This window comes from Nicotiana attenuata, unplaced genomic scaffold (genome assembly GCF_001879085.1).
Source record: "Nicotiana attenuata strain UT unplaced genomic scaffold, NIATTr2, whole genome shotgun sequence".
Taxonomy (NCBI): domain Eukaryota; kingdom Viridiplantae; phylum Streptophyta; class Magnoliopsida; order Solanales; family Solanaceae; genus Nicotiana; species Nicotiana attenuata.
The window spans coordinates 236806-257882 of record NW_017671338.1 but is presented as its reverse complement, the minus strand read 5'-3'; the positions used below and the strand labels follow the sequence as shown (position 1 = coordinate 257882).

Genomic DNA, 21077 nt, shown 5'->3' with positions numbered 1-21077 from the left:
CCTTCCTAACCCTTGAGATTAAAGGAATTATTGGAAAAATATGATTCTTTTTCTAAAATAAATCTAGTTTTGACTCTACTTCCTTACAAACTTGGTCTCCAAGTTAACAATAAAGATTTACCAAGATTCTCTATTATCTAGGTGGTTAGTAGGTCATAAAACAACGAAAAGAGATTATCTCTCTCAAAAGTGAATCCTACTCCCGCTAAGATTAAGTGTCACTCTGCAAGGCCAACCCAACAGAACCAGGTCCTTCACCAGGTCCTTCTACCAACCTAATATATCTTCCAAGTTTGTAATCATCAAAATCAAAATTCATCAATTTTCAAAAAAATTTCCCCTTTTGATGATGACAAACAAATATACACAAACCCCCCATATAATCCATGCATGTTTTGTTTTCCAACAATTCACACATAACACTTAAGAACATGATTATATGAAAGTAGGCTAAGTTGGATTTTTGTACCACTTTTGTGCATATTTTCATCTTTCCCCTTTTGGCATCATCAAATATATCAATATCTAACAGTATGACAAACATGTAATATCAATTCTGTGGCCGCTGGGACTATACAACAAATAATCAAGTTAAACACTGTCAAGAACATCAATCTAAGGATGCTAGCCAGCAAAAAGTAGTGAAACCAAAGCAAGCGGGAATCACATTATTCAAAAACCAATTGCAATATAACAGTTAAGCACTACAACATCACAATAGAACTAAAATGTATGATTGTTCAACAAAAGATCACACGATCAAAAGGGAATTGAACTTATTTCATAGGAAATAATGTAAAGGTCCAGATTCAAGTGTTTCGAAAATTATGAAAAGTGTTTCGTTTATCCTTTCTCAAATACAATAATAATTCCTCCTTTCACCATTTTTGTTCTAGTGAACTTGCACAATAATGTATTCACATTCTTCTTTTCAATCCTCCTTTTATTGGAAGAGGTGCTGAGGAACTGATTTTTATTCTTTTGATGCCCCTTTATCCATACACAACACAAAAAGCTTTTGCACAAGTATAAGGGACTCACCTTCCATTCATTGCAACACTATAGATGGCTAAGTGTATAACATTTCAATATACGCAAAATTAGACAACATCCACTTTCACTTTTGTGGAAACACATATTCTTCTCCTTTTTTCATTTCTTTTTTTTGGGTTTTTTTTTGTTTTTTGTTTTTTTTGTTTTTAACAACACTCAACTCAATATTTTTCAATCATAAATTCTAGTTTCCCCTCAGTATGTGCATCATTTTCTGTGCACTTAGATCAATGCTCTTTTTGAACATCAAATTTTGATCCCCCTTTTGTATCTATATCTTTTTCTGCTTTCATGTTTTATGGCTGACAAAACTTAAGATGCGTGTGAGGCTACGACTTTAAAAAGTTTGGGCATTCTGGGTAAAGGATATATTTTTAAGTGGAGTTTAGACTGGACTATGTGACTTTTGCAAGCAAAATATGAATGCAATCTAGAGTAAGTGAATGCATACCGGAACACTGACGAACCAGGTTTCTCTACTTGTTTGCAATGACTCTCTTTCTTTGACAAGAATGATAGCATTATTAGACCATTGTGAGAATTGTTGTATCATGGTCTGAGTGCATACTTTTTACTGTATAAGATTAGGAAAGATCATACTAGCCAATCATTTGAGGGAAGACTCAAGCAAGCACATATGTGATTTATCAAACCAAGTTCCAGCATATTCTTTTCAAATAAACCATGTTCAATGCTTTGATGAATATGTCAATAATTTATTCCCTCTAATTAATTTAAACCATGCCCAACTATAGGGACCCTACTTCAAGACTAGTTCCCTTTACTGATTTCTCAATATGTGTGCTTATGATTTTTTCTCTCTCTTGAAACTTAACTTCGAATAATATCCATTTCAAAGTCATCATCCAACACATTCTTCTCGACTAAGCATCAGATTCGTCAAAAATTATACAAGAACTTTCAAGCTTACCATCCACAACCAAAAACATTGTCACAACCCAAAACCCGACTCGTCGTGATGGCGCCTATCGTGAAACTAGGCCAGCCTCAAATCAACAATCAACCCGATAATAATAAGTTTGAAAATATTTACGGAAGCTTTTAACAGCTAAAGAACTACTTGAAACATAAGAAATTCCAAGAATAAATACAATCTAGCCCAAAACCAGGGTGTCACTGAGTACATGAGCATCTAAGGAACATACATAATCTACTATAATGTCTAAGGGAGCAATTGAAATACAATAGGTAAGTAAGGTGGAGAGCCAAGGCGTGCGAACGTCGTGCAGGTACCTCAATAATCTTCTAAGAGCCCGTTTAGATTGGCTTAAAAAAGTGGCTTTTAAGCACAAGTGCTTAAAAGCAACTTTTAAGTGCTGGAGCTTATTTTATAAATAAGCAGTTACATGTTTGGATAAAAGTGCTGAAACTTAAAAAAAGTTGTTGAAGTGTTTGGCAAACAAGTGGTGGTAAGCACTTTTTCTTATTAAAAAGACAAAAATATAAGGGCAATTGCTTGAAGAAAAGTACAGAAAACTGAAGAGGAAGAGGAAAGAAGAGGGTAATTTTGGTATTATAAAAACTTATAAGGGCAAGAGAGTAATTTTATTGGTCAAACTAAAATGGCTTTTAAGCCAAAATCAAAAAAGTTGGAGTCAGCCAACTTGTTGCTTTTGGCTTTTTTAAGCACTTTTTAGCTTTTTTTAAGCAGCTATTTTTGTTGCCAAACACTCCAAAAACTAAAAAAGTGCTTAAAAGCTGGTTTGACCAGCTTTTAAGCCCATCCAAACACCCTCTAAGTCAGAAGCCTCGATCAAACATCCGCCACTGTATCCAAAGTGCCTGAATCTGCACACGAGGTGCAGAGGGTAACGTGAGTACACCAACTCAGTAAGTAACAAGTCCAACCTTTAAACTGATAGGTAGTGACGAACTCAAACTCCTAAAGGATAACAGAAATAATGTACAGAAACGTAGGCATGCTTTCAATTAAATAAAGAGCTCGAACAGTAAAACAGAGCAAGTATGAACAAGGTAAAGAAGTGTAACTCTGGTACATCTACATGTCAAGGCACATGCTGTATGGAAATGCACCATGCTGAGTGCCTCATGTGCCCACAACCTCAAATGCTCGTCCACTCGGTACAATATATGGCTCATACGACCCAGGGAAGATCCATCCCGGAATATATACATCTGTGATAGCAATCACTCAGTATTGAGGAAGGCCATTCCAGCCTACGGAGAAGATCCATTTCCAGATAATATCAATAACAAACTCACAACCACTCGGTACTGTATATGGCATACAAGGCCATCCCGGAATATATATATATCACTGACAATAGTCATTCAGTACCGAGGAAGGCCATCCCATCCTATGGAGAAGATCCATCTCCAAATATAAATGCTTCGGACAAGATCCATGTCCAGGGAAGATCCATCCCTCAATATCATCAACTGCGCTAACTAGAGCTGTAAAGACTCTGGAGGGGCTTCTCTCTTTAGCCCAAGCGCTATAACAAAGCCAATGAAGGCATGTTCAATATCTCGCTGCGGCGTGCAGCTCGATCCCATACTGTCACTCAATATCAGGCTCTCGGCCTCACTTAGTCATCACTTTCCAGCCTCACACGCGCGAACTCGAAATGTCATGATACTAGCCCGAACAATGAAAAGATGTGTCAAATAACAATAATCAAGACTGAGGCATGATATAATATGCATGAACATGACTGAGTACAGAATATCAATGAAGCAAATGACATGACAACAAGAAACGACCTCTCGGGTCTCAACAGTATTGGCGTGAAGCCTTAACATTATAATTAGCATGATTTGAAGCTCATTAACTTAATCACATAATTACAACACAGATATCAGCAAGAAAGAGTAACAAAGCGGTACCATGGAATGATCCAGGCCGCAATTCTCATGGTGCACGCCCACAAGCCCGCCACTTGGCATTTGCGTCACCTCAATAGTAATCATAGAACAGATAGTTCGGGGTTTTGAACCCTCAGAACCAAGTTTAGAAGCGTTACTTACCTCAAACCAAGCCAAACTCTAGCCCGCGATGCCCTTGCCTCTCGATTCAGCCTCCAAATGCCCCAAATCTAACCAAAATCAGAACCATAACATCAATATATGCTAAGGGAGCAAAGCCACATGAGAATAATCAAATTACTACACAAATCCCGAAATTTGTCAAACCCGACCCCCGGCCCCACGCCTCGGATTCCGATAAAAATTACATCACTAAAAATCCTTATCCTCCCGCGAGTCTATACATACCAAGAACATCAAAATCGGATCTCAAATGGCCTCTCAAATCACCACTCCAAGCTTTCCAATTTCACGCCCTAATTTCCCAACTCTTTATCTAATTTTTTCCCAATAATTTCCTTCGTTAAACAATGAAATAATCACCATAAACACAAGATATAAAGCCCACATAGCTTACCTCTCTATCAACACTTGATTCCCTCTTGAAATCACAGCTTGGAGCTTCAAAATTGCACAAAAATGATGAACAAATGACTAAAAATCGCGAAGGGGACTTTTTATACTCTCTGCCCAGCACTCTCGCACCTGCGATCCCATAAGCGCACATGTGCTTCCGCTTCTGCGGGACAACATCCGCTTCTGCGGATTTCACTTATCTCACCAGGCCTCGCATCTGCGGTCACCTCACCGCTCCTACGGCATCGCAGATGCGGTTATCAAGCAGCACATGTGGTCCTCCACGCACCTGCATCTTTCCTACGCTCCTGCGGAGCTCACACCTATGGTCCCCAATCCGCAGATGCGAATATGACAGAAACAGCAACATCAGCTGCAATTTCTCAAGTTCAACCTTTCCGAAAACTATCTGAAATCATCCTGAGGCCCCCGGGACCTCAACCAAAAATACAAACAAGTCACATATCACCATTCAAACTAATACAAACGTTCGGAACACTCAAAACAACCCTGAAACACCAAATCACCCTCAGATTCAAGCCTAAGGATTCCAAAACTTCCAAATTCTGATTTCGATCAAAAAGTATGTCAAACCTCGTCCAAAGGACCTGAAATTTTGCACACACGTCCCAAATGACACAGCGGACCTACTCCAATTTCTGGAGTTCCATTCCGACCCCGATATCAAAATTTCCAATGCCGACCGGAAAATGCCAAATTTCAATTTCGCCAATTCAAGCCTAAACCTTCCACGGACCTCCAAAATATATTCCGATCGCGCTCCTAAGTCCCAAATCACTTAACGGAGCTAACCAAATCATAAAAATCCAAATCTGAGATCATATAATAAAAAGTCAAAACTTGGTCAAACCATTCAAATATAAAGCTTCAAACTGAGAATTATTCTTCCAAATCTATTCCGATCATCCTGAAAAACAAAACCAACGATTTACATAAGTCATAACACATCATACGGTGCTAGTCTTGCTGGAGAACTGGCGAGCAAAGTGCAAATGCTCAAAACGACCGGTCGGGTCGTTATATCCTCCCCCACTTAAACATACGTTCGTCCTCGAACGTGCCCAGAGTTGTTCCAAAAGCCAAAGAATTGCTGTATAACCTTACCAAGCACATACCCGGGGGTGATCCCACGTCACCCTATCCCATATAGGTCTGATAACGCATCATGGCTGAAGTTTAGCAATTCAACCAAGCCCATGAACCTTAGAACCAAATTTCCAATTTCGTACTTATCTATAAAATCAGAATCTCACACCTATATACTGAATAAGTTCGAACCAACTGTATCAACCCATGTCTGTAACCCCAGATGTAATCACATGATATACCACATAACTCGATCACTCGTAGCGATAACTTCCAATCACAGCAGTTGCTGAAAATAACCGAATACCGACGACAAACCTCTTATTAAGTAAAGCCTTATTCCAACACTTTCGTATACTGCTAATGATGAACGAAATACGCAGAAAGTCATAACCATTCCTCAAATCAACCATTCATGAAGCTCCCTCTCCTTTGGCAAGAACCATAGTAAATTTCTAAACCGAACATCGATATTACTCTTTCAACATGCTGAAATCGAATCCGAGAGTATTCATTCTAGATCTCAATGACCTCATCTCATCCAACACGACTCCTCTAGTGCCATGACACATCAATCTAATCTCAATTCACAACCCGTGCAACCCGTGCACCAATTAGCAACAGTTCAAATATACTCAAATCATGGGAAGTGACTCAATTGAAAGAGCTGTACTGCAAGCTCTCAGTACCACTACAACACCATGCCAAGAACCCATCACACCTCGTAGAACCAGAATATACGAATCTAACCCGAAAGATCATACCTCCACATAATCTTGCTGCAACGCGCAACCCTATCCAAATACTGGTCCACATAAAACACCTCAAGTCACTATGCTCAAAATCAACAACCACACGCAATTTGATGTCTAGTACCAAAAGCAAATCATCATAACCACAGTGAAGAAAATGACGTAACACCACACAAACCCGAAAGGACACAACCGATACGCCATCCACCGAGCAATACTCAATACTCTTCCCGCTCGAATTCCACTCTGAAACCTAATAGAACCGCACCAGATGTGCCTATAACCAACAAATCATAACGCCTTGCAATACTGAAAGGTAACTCATAGATCACTCCATAACACAAATAAACTCAATAACAATCGAATCAACATATCTCTCAACAATAACCACTCGGAGTCAACAAAGCCAACTCGAGGCAGAACACGCACCCATATTGGCCTACCAATGAACCCCTTACCAAGGAGTTCTTGAAGCCGCTCCTTCAACTCCTTTAACTCCGCCGGTGCCATACGATACGGTGCCCGTCACCAAATCAATACCGAAATCATAACCCTGTCCGCCGGCATGCCCAGCCACAGGAACCACATCCAGAAAATCCGTCACGAAGGCCAAGTAAGAAGACGACCCTTCCCAACCATCCACTGGGTCTTCAAGATGAAATCACTCTACTAGGAACATAATCTGCCGAACCTCGCCACTGAATCCGTGGCATCCCTGGCATAGCCAACGTTGCCGTCTTAGCGTAACAGTCCAGAATACCACGACACGGAGACAACCAGTCCATACCCAATACCACATAAAGATCTAACATCTAAGAAACAAAGGATCCACTCGGGTCTCAAAACCCCCGATAGTCACCACACAAGGCCGACACACGCGACCCACAACCGCAACATGGCCTGTTTATGAGAACTCCCAGTCTCCAAATCCACATAGCATACGAATTACCATATCCGATCCCAATTCCACCGTCTGAAGATATAACGCACCTCCAATACCCATCACTTCACGAGGGATACTCCTAAAATTCTTCTATGCCACCAGCAAATATGAATATCAGCAGTCGATCAAACAAGAGAGCGCCGCAACACCAATGATGTATCATTAACTCAATCACATTGCCCTTCCTGAAATGTATGCCCTCTTCAAGCCACATCAATTAGAAATATCATTTGCCTAATCATCTTAAACTGCCCGTGCTGCCTAAGAATTTATGACTTTCCTTTCAGAAATGAACTGTGATCATATACATGCAATCTCAACCCTTCACAACATATCGCATATACCATGCCATCCTATGTCAAATATGAAAACTCCGTAATCCATTCCGATCCATAAGCAACTACGTACTCAATTAGTCAAGAACTTTCCATTTGATCCAATCTAGAGGAAAATTGTTATACATCACATGCTCCTTAAGCCAGTAGAAATTATACACCTCTAACCGTGGTAGAAACCATCAAGAATTCCCCGAATCCCATTTGCACAAAACCAAACCGTCAGAACTGAATCCTCCAAACTCAACCAAGCCACGCAAGCAACCGAAAACCCAAGAGCATTGCCGCGATAGACCTGTAGAAACTCATTGCCTCATAAGCACCCAAAGAACTAATCATATCTCTTACCATGCATGTCCGGCCTACTACCAAGTTGTCCCATTTATCCAAGTTACTTGTGAATTTCTTTCAAAGTGATATTTCCTCTTGCCATAATAACGCAATCCTCAACCCAGACTCACCACACGAGACTCAAGCATGAAACTGCACCGTCTAAGGCTCCTAAGACGATGAATAATCTCTTAAACATTCCCAAAAGCACCACATTCAAAATATTCACCCTGAAGAGACTTCCTGCAAATCGAAAGCCATTACCTTCACCTTCCTGATACTGGTGTGTAGAATCCATAATGATATAGAAATGCCACGAGTCTTAACACTCTCCAATGTAAACCTCAGTTTCTGGTCAAATGTACCTCCTTGGAGATCTCCAATTATTACATATAAGTCTCGAATCCATTAAAACCATTCTTGGGAGTCATCCACTCTACTCAAGTTTCAATTACACTGATCAAACGAACCGAACGACCTGTTCCCTGTCAGCAACACCTAAAGAAGTAACCCATCCTTCTAAGCAACCGAGTGATATCCTACTTCATACCCGTTACATCCCTTACAATAACAACTAATTCATTCAACGTTTCTCGTATGACCATAAAGCATAACACAACCCTTATCCAAATTTTTCCTTTACTCGAGCCATCCTCGATTTCAACCCCCGCAAGGCACAACTGATTCAGTAATATACCTCAAACTGAAACCAATACAACACATAACTGTGCAATCAACTAATCAATAGCGGACTCCCCCACTTGGCTCAAAGCCATAGACCAAAACACCCAAAAACTCACAATGTCCATACTCTATTTCTGCCATAATACCATAGGTAGATTCAACTAAACCCTTCATAAGTTCATGTAACACAAACCACCTAGTGTTTTAAATCACCTGCAATTCTCGCATTCACCCTCGTAACAGTCAAGACAACTCCCGTACGCGATCCAAGCTCAAACTGCAACACATATATTTCACTGGTAAAAGAGGACTTTCAACAAACAACATATGATTCACACCACTTCAGAACACTCCGCAGGAGATAACCCACCTGCTCCGCCTCAAACTAACTTCTCTCTATACCCTTCCACCGCCATAAACATCATGCAATCACCAAATCTTCCAGAGTCTGAACTCATATCGTAATATGAAATCTACTCGATTCCCCAACTAGACCACATGAAAAGATCCTTCACACACTCATAACTCGGGGCTATACATCAAATCAAGATGGAAATCAAGTACCTAATAGTTCCTTCTATCCTCAAGTAGACCCTTCTCGTCACATTCAATTTATATGAACACATCTCGCAGTCACATCATACTCACCATATAGCCATCCCGTCATCACTTCCACTAATAAGGACACTACCAAACATACTAATCTAGAAGCACGTGCCCATACAATCAATGCCTCAACACTCAAGCTATAAGCAAAATCCGGCCTCAAGTCCTCCAGACTGACCCAACATCAACACACAAAAATCACATCTTGCCCTTCGATCAGAAATCACAAGTCGTCGGTGCACAGCTTATACTGAGTGCTCATGCGCGCACACGAATGTGTGGAAGGAATTCAAAGAGTTACATTTCAAGCTGAATCAATGTCACACAATAAGAATTCAAGAGTGTGAAGTTTTCCTAAAGGTTCTGCAGCCTCCCGAGGATAAGTACAGACGTCTCCGTACCGATCCGCGAGATTCTACTAAACCTGCTCATGACTCGTGAGACCTATGTAACCTAGGCTCCGATACCAACTTGTCACGACCTAAAACTCGACTCGTCGTGATGGCGCCTATCGTGAAACTAGGCCAGCTTCAACTCAACAATCAACCCGATAATATTAAGTTTGAAAACATTTATGGAAGCTTTTAACAGTTAAAGAACTATTTGAAACATAAGAAATTCCAAGAATAAATACAATCTAGCTAAAAACCGGGGTGTCACTGAGTACATGAGCGTCGAATGAACATACATAGTCTACTATAATGTCTAAGGGAGCAACTGAAATACAATAGGTAAGTAAGGTGGAGAGCCACGGCCTGCGAACGCTGTGCAGGTACCTCAATAATCTTCTAAGTCAGAAGCATCGATCAAACATCCGCCACTGGATCCAAAGTGCCTGAATCTGCACATGAGGTGCAGGGGGTAACGTGAGTACACAAACTCAGTAAGTAACAAGTCCAACCTTTGGACTAATAGGTAGTGACGAACTTAACCTCCTCAAGGATAACAGAAATAATGTACAGAAACGTATGCATGCTTTTAGTTAAATAAACAGCTCGAACAGTAAAACGGAGCAAGTATGAACAAGGTAAAGTAGTGTAACTCTGGTACATCTACATGTCAATGCACATGCTGTATAGAAATGCACCATGCTGAGTGCCTCATGTGCCCACAACCTCAAATGCTCGTCCACTCAGTAATGTATATGGCTCATACGGCCCAGGGAAGATCCATCCCGGAATATATACATCTTTGATAGCAATCAATCAGTATTGAGGTAGGACATTCCAGCCTACGGAGAAGAACCATCTCCAGATAATATCAATAACAAACTCACAACCACTCGGTACTGTATATGGCTCACAAGACCCAGGGAAGATCCATCCCGGAATATATACACATCACTGACAATAGTCATTCAATACCGAGGAAGGCCATCCCAGCCTGTGGAGAAGATCCATCTCCAAATATAAATGCTTCGGAGAAGATCCATGTCGAGGGAATAACCATCCCTCAATATCATCAACTGTGCTAACTGGGGGTGTAAAGACTCCGTAGGGGCTTCTCTCTTTAGCCCAAGCGCTATAACAAAGCCAACGAAGGCATGTTCAATATCTCGCTGCGGCTTGCAGCGCGATCCCATACTGTCACTCAATATCAGGCTCTCGGCCTCACTCAGTCATCACTCTCCAACCTCACACACACGGGCTCGAAATGTCATGATACTAGCCTGTACAATGATATGATGTGCCAAATAACAATAATCGACACTGAGGCATGATATAATATGCATGAACAGGACAGAGTACAGAATATCAATGAAGCAAATGATATGACAGCAAGAAACGACCTCTCGTGTCTCAACTGTCACACCTCTCGTGTTTCCATAACCAAATTCTGTTTGTTGCACATGTACAAACTTTATCACTAAAAGTTAATTAAGAAGCTTTAAACAGTATCCTTTAATAAGAATTGCAACAGAAATTTACAAATTCATCTAAGCCAATAAACTCATCCAGATACATATTGAACTTAAACAACAAGAACAACAGTGGCTTTTGGTACCCATACGTCATTAAAACAGAGCAATTCACAACAAGAACAACAGGGATCAAACCAGTACCAAGACGTTATTAAACAGAGCATTAAGCAATATATCCCATACTAAGCATGATATTAGGCAAAATCGCACAATAAACATTCAAGAACTAAAGTAAGAGTCGGACCTTTGCAATTACTTGACTGCTTCTTTCAAAATTCAAACAAGAGTGAATTTCTGACCGGAGCCGGAACCATTAAACGGAAACTCACCGGCGACAACAACAGTACATCGACGTGCAACTGAACGGAGAATCGGACAGCAACTTTCGACGACTCGAAGCTCACCGGAAAACTTGAACTAAACCAAAACGACGGAGATGAACTCCACCTGATTTTGAAGTTATTTTCAGCTATTTTTGAGCTAGATTTTGGACTGAAACAGTAGTATTTTGAAGGTCGTTGGACTGAAATTCAGAGGTGAGTTCGGGCGGAGATCAGTGTTGTTTGGTTGAAGAAGAAGAAGCAGAACGGAGGGGGGGTTCTCGATGGGTCCAAACGGCAGATCAGTTCCCCATTTTTGTGTTTTTTTTGAGGTCTTAGGCATTCTTCATGAAGAAGAAGAAGGCGTGATCCATGGGGTAACAGCGCTCAAATCCTTTTCAGTGTCCCTGGGTGCGTTATTTTTGTGTATTTTTGTGTGCTTTTTTTTCCTTTTCTTTTTGAATTCAAAGGACTGATGTCCTTTTCTTTTTGTGTTCTTCGTTTCGTTTCCTTTCTTGGTGCTGAAGCTTTAGGATTTTTGTAGTCTAGAAGATGGAACGGCGGATCTAATGTTTTTTGGTGTCTAGGGTGTGTAGGTTTATTTTAGGTATTAGATACTATATATAGGGGTAGGAATTAGGTTAGGGGTATGGGACTAGGGATTATGGGCTAGGGAATTGGGCCAAAGACTAGAAAAATGGACTACAAGATTTATAATAAAGAGAAAATCTCACTTTATACCTATTAATTCTAAACTATTTACCCTTTTATGCCCAGGCCCAAATTATTTACTACTCCTACCTATGGAGCTTAAACTATTTACCCGGTGACTCTACCTACGATTATCGTGCTGGGAAGGTAGACATTGGAAAGACTACAGCAAGCACGCATGCACTAAGTATGCCTACTGTATCTTTTTAGTGTTTTAGTCGATGTGAACTTCGAAAAATCCCTTTTTATCTAAACAAATCTTATTTACCCAGTTACAATGAAATAGAAGTGGAAAAAATCTGGTAAGCAGAACAATCCGAAATATGAATTGGGGAAGGAAGTCAGCACGAGAGGGTTGGTGCTTGGAGGTGTAAATGGAGTTCCATTCTTCCTCTATTTTCTTCTTCTTCTCTAAACCTATTAGTTTTCTAGAGTTAATACTTTGAATTCGTTTCCATTTCTATTATGGGGTTTAATTCTAAAATGATTTTCTCTTATTGTAGTATTCTGGGGTTTATCATCAATGGCAATTCACACTTGTTTCTCACTAATACCTTCTTCTTTCTCTTCACCCAAACTCGTTTTTGGAGATTTACTGTACAAAAATTCAAATCCACCATTGAAGGATCTTGAAGCTTGAAACTCATAACTTGGTTTGTTTGAGTTTTTAATTATTTTGATCCGATCCTATATGGGTTTGTATGGAAAGTTGATTGGAGATTGCAGCTAAAGTTTTAGTCAATTTGGTGGAGATTTTGTAGTAGATTTTAGAGTTTGGGTTGAAATATAGTTGAACAAGAGAAAAAGACGAATTTGTATTGTATACTCAAATAGTATACAAATATACCATTTTGGCATAGAATTCATTCCAACTATATACCCTATTAGTATAGCTATATACTATATTAGTATCATATGCTAGTTGAATCATTTTTTGGTTGTATTAGCAGCATTTATTAGTACAATATTTAATTTTCTTTTAATAATAGTAATATAGTTCAATATCTTGAAATGCTTTATTACATTAATATGTGGTACACTATTTTTTTATGTTTCTCTTTATGCATGTGTGTTATGTAATAGTAGTATAGTCATATAGTTGCCGGAAATTAACCAGTAAAACTGTATACAATGTTGGTATAGTTATATGCCATATTGGTATCATATGGTAGTTTGAACATTTTTTTTGGTTGTTTTGGCTGCATTTTTAAGTGAATTCTATTATGAAATTGTTTATATGACGTGATTTGTAGTGCTGGAAAATTTTTGTGCTGATGGATATAGATTATGTGTATTATTTAATAGTTTTTATAATTATAGGCAATTGTTGGAACGACCCATACAACTATATACCATGTTAGTATATGGAATGAGTAAGTTGCTTTGCGAATATTTAGCTTGCAATGCGATCATGTAATTTTCTCATACTTTTATTGTATCCTTTAATGTTTTGGTACAGTAGTATAATCACAGATAGTTGTAGCAATATTTTAGAACAATCATATACTCCGTTGGTATACATGTATACCATATTGGTATCATGTGGTACTAGAAGTCTTTTTTGCTACTTATATTTTTATTGCATTTTTCAATATTTTATTATCATTTCTATTCTAACTAGTATATATGGAGATTTAGTGGTCGTAGATTATATTGTCTTGCTCCGTCACTGGTTGGTGTTACTGCTAATGGTAGAGTATGTACTAATATTTGTAGGGAAGGAGATCAAGGTTTGCATGACAATCACGTGGAATTAAAAAAGGAACAAGAAATAAAGAAAAAAATAAAAATAAAAAAATAAAGAAAGAGTCAAATTTGAGTGTAAAATAAGTTATGGTAAAAATAACAATAATACGATTTGGGCAAAAATAAATGAATAAAAGAGAAAAAAAATAGGAAGAAAATGAGAAAAAAGAAAAGGAGAAAAGAAAAAAAAAGAAAAAAAAAAGAAAAGAAGCATAAAAATAAAAAAAGAATTGGAGAATAAAGAAAAAATTCCCCACAAAAACTACTATGGGTAGGAAATATAATTAGTTTATGGGTAGAAAAACAAATTGGTAGACAAGGGTAAATAGTTTTGTTTTTGCGGGTAACTGTGTCAAAACCCATTTATAAAGACGGGATAAACCAACCTAAAACTAATTCCTCCTTCTAAAATTATGTACAATTATAATATAAAAATATAAAACTAATTTTAATTAATTGAACTAAACTATAAAACATAAAACTATTTTTTGTGTTTTCAAAATTATATAAAAATAAAGATAAGGTACTATTTTTGTATATTTTTTATTTAAATTTACCAAAGATACGTAAACTAAAATATTTTTTTTTGTGATTTTCATTTTGTGACGAAATAAATTAAAAGAGTCAAAATTAGTTGAAATAGCTATATTCAGCCTAAATTAAATATTTACATGTTAAAATATAAAAAATCTTGGGGAGGGTCAAAAATCACATGTCTACAGCTGCCCCTCTTTGACTGGAAACACGAAGAGTTTTCAGAGAAAGAATGACTAGACAGGTTTTTTGACCCGACCCTTATTTGGAGAGACCAAAACTAAAAGAACAGAGAATGTGACCGAGCCCTGGTATCTGAGCTGCCTACATATCCTTGGCTATAAAGGAATCAGGCCACGTGTAGTTCAGAAGTGAATAAGGTGATGGAGTACCGAGGTTGAGAGCTGAGCGAGGTGCCGTCGAGGTTCCGGTCCGCGGTCCCGTTATTACGTCAAAATCAAAATATGAAAAAGACTAACTAAGCCTATCAGCTACGAGTTACAAGATTCCTATCTATGAGTCTTCTGAAGCTTGATCTTGAGTCTTGGTTGGTTCTTCATGCGGACCCTGATCTGAATCTTGATGCTTGTTAGCTGCAGGTGCTGGTTCTTTCTTCTTCAGCTTTTTGGATCAAGGCGGGATATGCGAAGTTTGTGACTTCAATTATATCTTGAGCAGTCCGCATCTTTCTCCGCTTCTGTATTTTGAGTTCACTTCTTTTTCTTTTTCTTCTTTTTCTTTATTCTGGATTGAGACTCAATATTTTGGTCATCTCGAACCCTGTGTCTCAAGGTAAAACCTGCTCAGACACCAAAAACAAACAAATGAACGAAATTTTCTGCCCGAGTTTTCACTAGGAAAATTTCGTGAGTTATTTGTAACTAAAATCTAAACTATTTTCTTTCTTTCTTTTTTTTAAAGTGATAAAATAAGGATTGTGTAACTTTAGGAGGAAAGATTAGGGAATGGAGGCCGTATGTCTAAAAATCTCAACTCAGGGATTGGAGCCCTAATGTTGGCAAAAAAGGCGACTAGGGAATGGAGGCCCTATGTCTAAAAATCTCATTTCAGGAATTGGAGCCCTAATGTTGGCAAAAAAGGCGACTAAGGAATGGAGACCCTATGTCTAAAATCTCAACTCAGGGATTGGAGCCCTAATGTTGGCAAAAAGGCGACTAGGGAATGGAGGCCCTATGTCTAAAAATCTCATTTTAGGGATTGGAGCCCTAATGTTGGCAAAAAAGGCGACTACTAAATTGTGTACTTATGCTAAAATGAACCAAGAAGGATTTTTTTCCTCTTTTTTTCTTTAGAAAAAACAACATTTTTTTTGAGAAAATCAGTCTTTTAAACAAATTTCTCAAACGCTTTTTTTTTCAATCGAGACATCCTTTTTTTTTTCAAATTATCCTAGGAGAGAATTCGTCAGACTAGGTTTTCTATCTTAGGAGAAAGATTCATTACACTAAGATTTTGATCCTAGGAGAAAATTCATCAGACTAGGTCCCCTTTTTTTGGGTTATCTTAGGAGAAAAATTCATCAGACTAAGATTTTGATCCTAGGAGAAAGTTCATCAGACTAGGTCCCTTTTTTTGTTATCTTAGGAGAAAGATTCATCAGACTAAGATTTCTATCCTAGAAGAAAGTTCATCAGACTAGGTCTTCTATCTTAGGAGAAAAATTCATCAGACTAAGATTTCTATCCTAGGAGAAAATTAATTAGACTAGGTCTCTTTTTTTTCTTTGGTTATCTTAGGAGAAAGATTCATCAGACTAAGATTTCGATCCTAGGAGAAAGTTCATCAGACTAGGTTTTCTATCTTAGGAGAAAGATTCATCGGACTAAGATTCGATCCTAGGAGAAAGTTCATCAGACTAGGTTTTCTATCTTATGAGAAAAAATTCATCAGACTAAGATTGTGATCCTAGGAGAAAATTCATCAAACTAGGTTTACTATCTTCTTCTTTTTTGGTATCTTAGGAGAAAGATTCATCAGACTAAGATTTCTATCCTAGGAGAAAGTTCATCAGACTAGGTCTTCTATCTTAGGAGAAAAATTCATCAGACTAAGATTTTTACTGGAGAAAATCCATCAGACTAGGGTTTTTATCCTAGGAGGAAAAATATGAGTGCAATGGAAACATTTTATGCACATTAGCAAGACAAATAAAGGCAAGATTTGCAAAACTTCCTTTTGTCGGCTCTTCTCTTCTTTTCCCTTTTCTTTCTTTTTTTTTCTTTTTTTTTTGAACCACTTTCCTTGCACTGCTTTGTTCCTGTTTCACACAAAGAAAAATTTGTCAGTTTTGGAAATGGTGGTCGGTTTGTAGCCTTGAGTCTTGAGCAGCTTGGCTTTTGCTCGATCAACCTGAGTCGGTCTCAAGAGACTTTTGTTCTGCATCAAATCTGATTGTTTCACACCCAGTACCATTTGTATTTGCAGCTCAAACAGCCCTATCCCAACAGGAGATCTTTGCTTAGGTGACCTTTTCTGATATCTTCAATGACTTCCTGCTTTTGAGCAATTTGTTTGTCAGAGAAAATCACAAGTTATCTTTGCTTGTGCCAAGTAGGCTGACAAGAGTCTTTTGGGGGAGCCTTTGCATGAATCCTCAAGGCATGTTGAAAGTAACAACTGAGTGCGCTGGCCAAATTTGCTTTGTGCAACTGAAAAGCTGGTAGCAAATTTTGAAATCTTTTCTTGCTTGTTTTGACAAGGACTGACTCGGAGTGAAGGACACAATGACGCAAAGAAACATTATTAACAAGGAATGCCCCTGTCGGGGAGGATTAAAGGAAGAGTTTTTTTTTTTTATAACTATCCTTAATGATCATGACATGCATTTTGGACTCAACGGCCTAATCTATCAAACGGATTTGATCTTTCCCTTTACCATTCCTATGACCTTGAAGTCGAGCTTGTTCGTGCCAATCCTTTGCATCAGCTTCATGATTCACTTTTGACTAGTGGTGCCCCGAGGGGTTTTCACCAACAAGTCTCTCTCATTTATTCATCTCCCCTTACCATCGCCTTACAGTGCCCGTGAGGGTTTTCACTAGCAAGACTCTCTCATTTTTCTTTTGTTTTTCTTTTCTTTTGCCTTCTTGTGTGAGCAACCTGACTGTGTTCTATGTCGCGTGACAACTGTTGCTCATTGCATGCGTCTCTTGGAATTCTTGAAGGATGATCAGGAGGTCTTTATTTGCAAGGTTTTTGGATAGGGTTGGAAAGAAAGGACGTCATTAAGGTTCAAAAATAGACTCAAAGTAAAGGGGGTTGTAGACTTACAACTCTTGGAATCGACTCTTTCAAAAGTAAAATAAAATCTTTGCCCCAGTTTCAACTATTGGGGATTTTTGGATTCTTTTTATTTTTATTTGGTTGGACCGGATCATGAGGCTGCCTACGTATCCTTTTTTTTAAGGAATCAGGTCGAACGTAGTTCAAACATTTGACCTAGCTATTTTTCATCTTTCTTTCTATTTTTTTTTCTTTTTTTTTTCTTTTCTCTTTTTTTTTCAAAACAAATTGCCCCAGCTTCTATTTTCTGGGGGCATGGACCTTTGGCTGTTCTTTTCTTCTTCTTTTTCACTTGAACTTTCTGAGAATTGCCCCAGTTTTTACTCTTGGGGCATGGACTCTTTTCTTTTTTTTATTTTTTTTCATCTTTTTTTCATTTTCATCTTTTATTGGGCTTTTAACTCTAAACTTGATTCCAAAAGAGGGTGGTCAAAGAAAATAACACAAGCTCAAAGGGGTGACAAAGGGTATAAAGTGTTTGGGTAGCAGAAAAAGGGCCTCCTAACCTCGAGAACGCCAAACATATTATCCTTTTGTAATCACAACATTGATGAACATGCCTGTCTTCTTGGTGTGTCGTGGTCACAAGACACTTTCCATCCATTAACGTCAAACTTTCCAACAATCTTCAATTGATTCTTCCTCAAGCCCGATCTTCAGAATGATTCGAAGGTGACTTTTACTCGAACTTAATTCCCAAGTATTTCAACTCTTTATTCATCCTCAAAAGTATTTTTTTTCTTCTTCCAGTTATCCAATTCCAGATTAAATCAGTTTCTAAGATCTAGCCAAAATTTCGCGTGCATGTCATGTCATTAGAACTAGCGAGAAAAGAACTAGGAATAGAATGACACGAAAGGACAAACTGTATTTTATTGAATAAGGATGGAAGGGTTTGACAACTAAACAAGCAACCTAAAATCCAAGTTACAAACCTAAAATAACCCGGATAATGAAAATAGCAACGAAAATAGACAGACATGACTCATACAAACAGAATAGAATGATAGAAGGGTTTGACTCAATAAAACAAATAAAATCTGGATCACAACCCTGAAATAACCCGGATAGCATATAAAACATCAAAACAAGCTACCAAGATTCCTTCCTAGTAAGGAGAGAATGACTTTTCAATTTCTAAGCTTGACGTTTAGCCACAAATTTACTCATCAGAATCACCATGGCCTTCTCCAATTTCAGTCTGCAAGCTCTCGAGAGGATTCTCACACTCCATGTCACCAGGCATCATCCCCACAAAGGTACATCATCATGTGCAGGTAAAGGATTCTGTGTGATATTCGGGGTGTCACCGTCTTGGAGAACAATAAGTTTTTCCTGGATCATCCTTTTTATTTCTCTTTTCAAATCCCGTCAACTTTCAACATCGTGTCCCGGGGCATCAGAATGGTATTCACACCTTTTGGAAGGGTCAAAGCTTCTTGCACGTGGGTACACATGATTTGGAGGAATAGGTGCAATCATGTCATAATGCTTTAATTTCTCAAACAAGCTTGCATAGGACTCTCCTATTGGTGTAAAATTATCTTTCAACTTTTGTTCCCCTTTATACCTTTGGCCTGGATGTGGGTAATAGGGCACTTGAAAATTTTGTGGAGGCTGGAGGAGGTTTTGCAGTGCTCGTGCTCGCCTTCTGGGGTGTTTTGGTGGCTGGCCAACATACTCAGGGGGAGCAACAGAGTATTCTGTGTTCTGAGGTGGATAGTAATGCTCAGGGGAGTCATCGGAAACCTGATGAGGCTGTGCATACCTTCGAGGTGTTCTCCTGGGACCTCTTCTCGACCCTGTTGTCATCATGATTTCTTCATCCTTCTCATTTGTGTCACTAAAATTATCAGATTCAACCTTGACAGCCTGAGTTGCGGTTTTAAGAACTGCTTGACTTATAATTTTGCCTGTCTTAAGACCATTCTCTACCATTTCTCCCATTTTGATTACTTCCGAGAAGGATTTGCCAACTGCGGACATCATGTTTTGAAAGTAATCTGGCTCTTGCGCTTGAAGGAAGACAGTGATTAGCTCGTGGTCATGCATGGGTGGCTTAACTCGAGCTGCTTGCTCTCTCCATTTAATGGCATATTCCCTGAAACTTTCACTTGGTTTCTTCTTCAGGTTTGAAAGGGAATTGCGGTCTGGGGCAATGTCGATGTTGTATTGGAACTGTTTGACAAAGGCCTGTGCCATGTCATCCCAGACGTACCAGCGAGATGTGTCTTGATCCATAAACCATTCGGAGGCTACTCCCGTAAGGCTTTCCCCAAAATAAGCCATCAGCAATTCTTCATTTCTTTCCGCACCTCTCAGTTGATTGCAATACCTTTTCAGATGGGCTATGGGGTCTCCTTGTCCATCATACTTTTCAAATTTGGGAGTCTTGAAACCAGGTGGCAAGTGGACATCGGGGAACATACATAGATCTTTGAAGGCAACACTCTTTTGACCTGCCAACCCTTGCATGTTTTTCAACCGTTGTTCTAAGCTTTTCACTCTTTGGGTCATTTCTTCCTGTGCCATCTTTTGGGCAGGCTTCTCAATGCTTGTAGGAAGATCAAACGAGTACGAGTGGTACTCAGGAGAGTGGTACTGCTCTTGCTGTGTAGCAAATTGTGACTCATGACGAGGCTGTCCTTGACCACTGGCCCATGCTTGACACATTCCGGTTATTTGCTGTTTCAGTATTCTAATTTTCTCAAACACAGTGGACTCTAGTTGAACCCTCTGACCCCGAGTCTCTTGAGCACTTGTAACAGCTTCGATGTCAGTTATCATTTTACCTTGGATCTTGTATTTCCAGCTTACCACAAACCGACCACCTCAACTTTCTTCACAATTCAAAACAAAACATGTTAGAATGGACTCAGTCGGTCCTTATTATTATCAACATTTTTTTTATTTTTTTTTCATTATTTTTTTTATTTTTCTTTTCAAAGGTAGATCGAACCTAATGTGGGTTGCCTACGTATCATGTGGGAACATGAATCAGATCTTGCGTAGTTCGGGAAGATTAGGAATAAAGGAAATAAACTGAATTTATGTTTTTCTGGATTTCGAATTTTCTTCTTTTTTTTTCACTTTTTTTTTCGAAAGAAAGACTTATAAAGAAGAAAGGGAATATTTTTGGATGTTGATTTTTCTTCACCATTTTGCAAAGAAAGACTTCTAAAGAAGAAAGATTTTTTTTTCTTTTTTTTTTTTGAATTTCGACTTTTTATTGTTTTTTTTTTTGGAATTTCGAAAGAAAAACTTCTAAAGAAGAAAGAAAAAATATTTTTGCATTTATGGGTTTTTATT

At 38.6% G+C, this 21077-nt stretch overlaps 1 long non-coding RNA gene across 1 annotated transcript; it reads right to left on the bottom strand.

Moving 5' to 3' along the window:
• Positions 1 to 9768: 9768 nt before the first annotated feature.
• LOC109207646 lies at positions 9769 to 12145 on the bottom strand. Its single transcript, XR_002065042.1, has 2 exons — positions 11399 to 12145; positions 9769 to 10074 (listed from the first exon to the last, which is right to left on the bottom strand). It is a non-coding gene; the product is annotated as an uncharacterized LOC109207646 (long non-coding RNA).
• Between the last annotated feature and the right edge of the window lie 8932 nt (positions 12146 to 21077).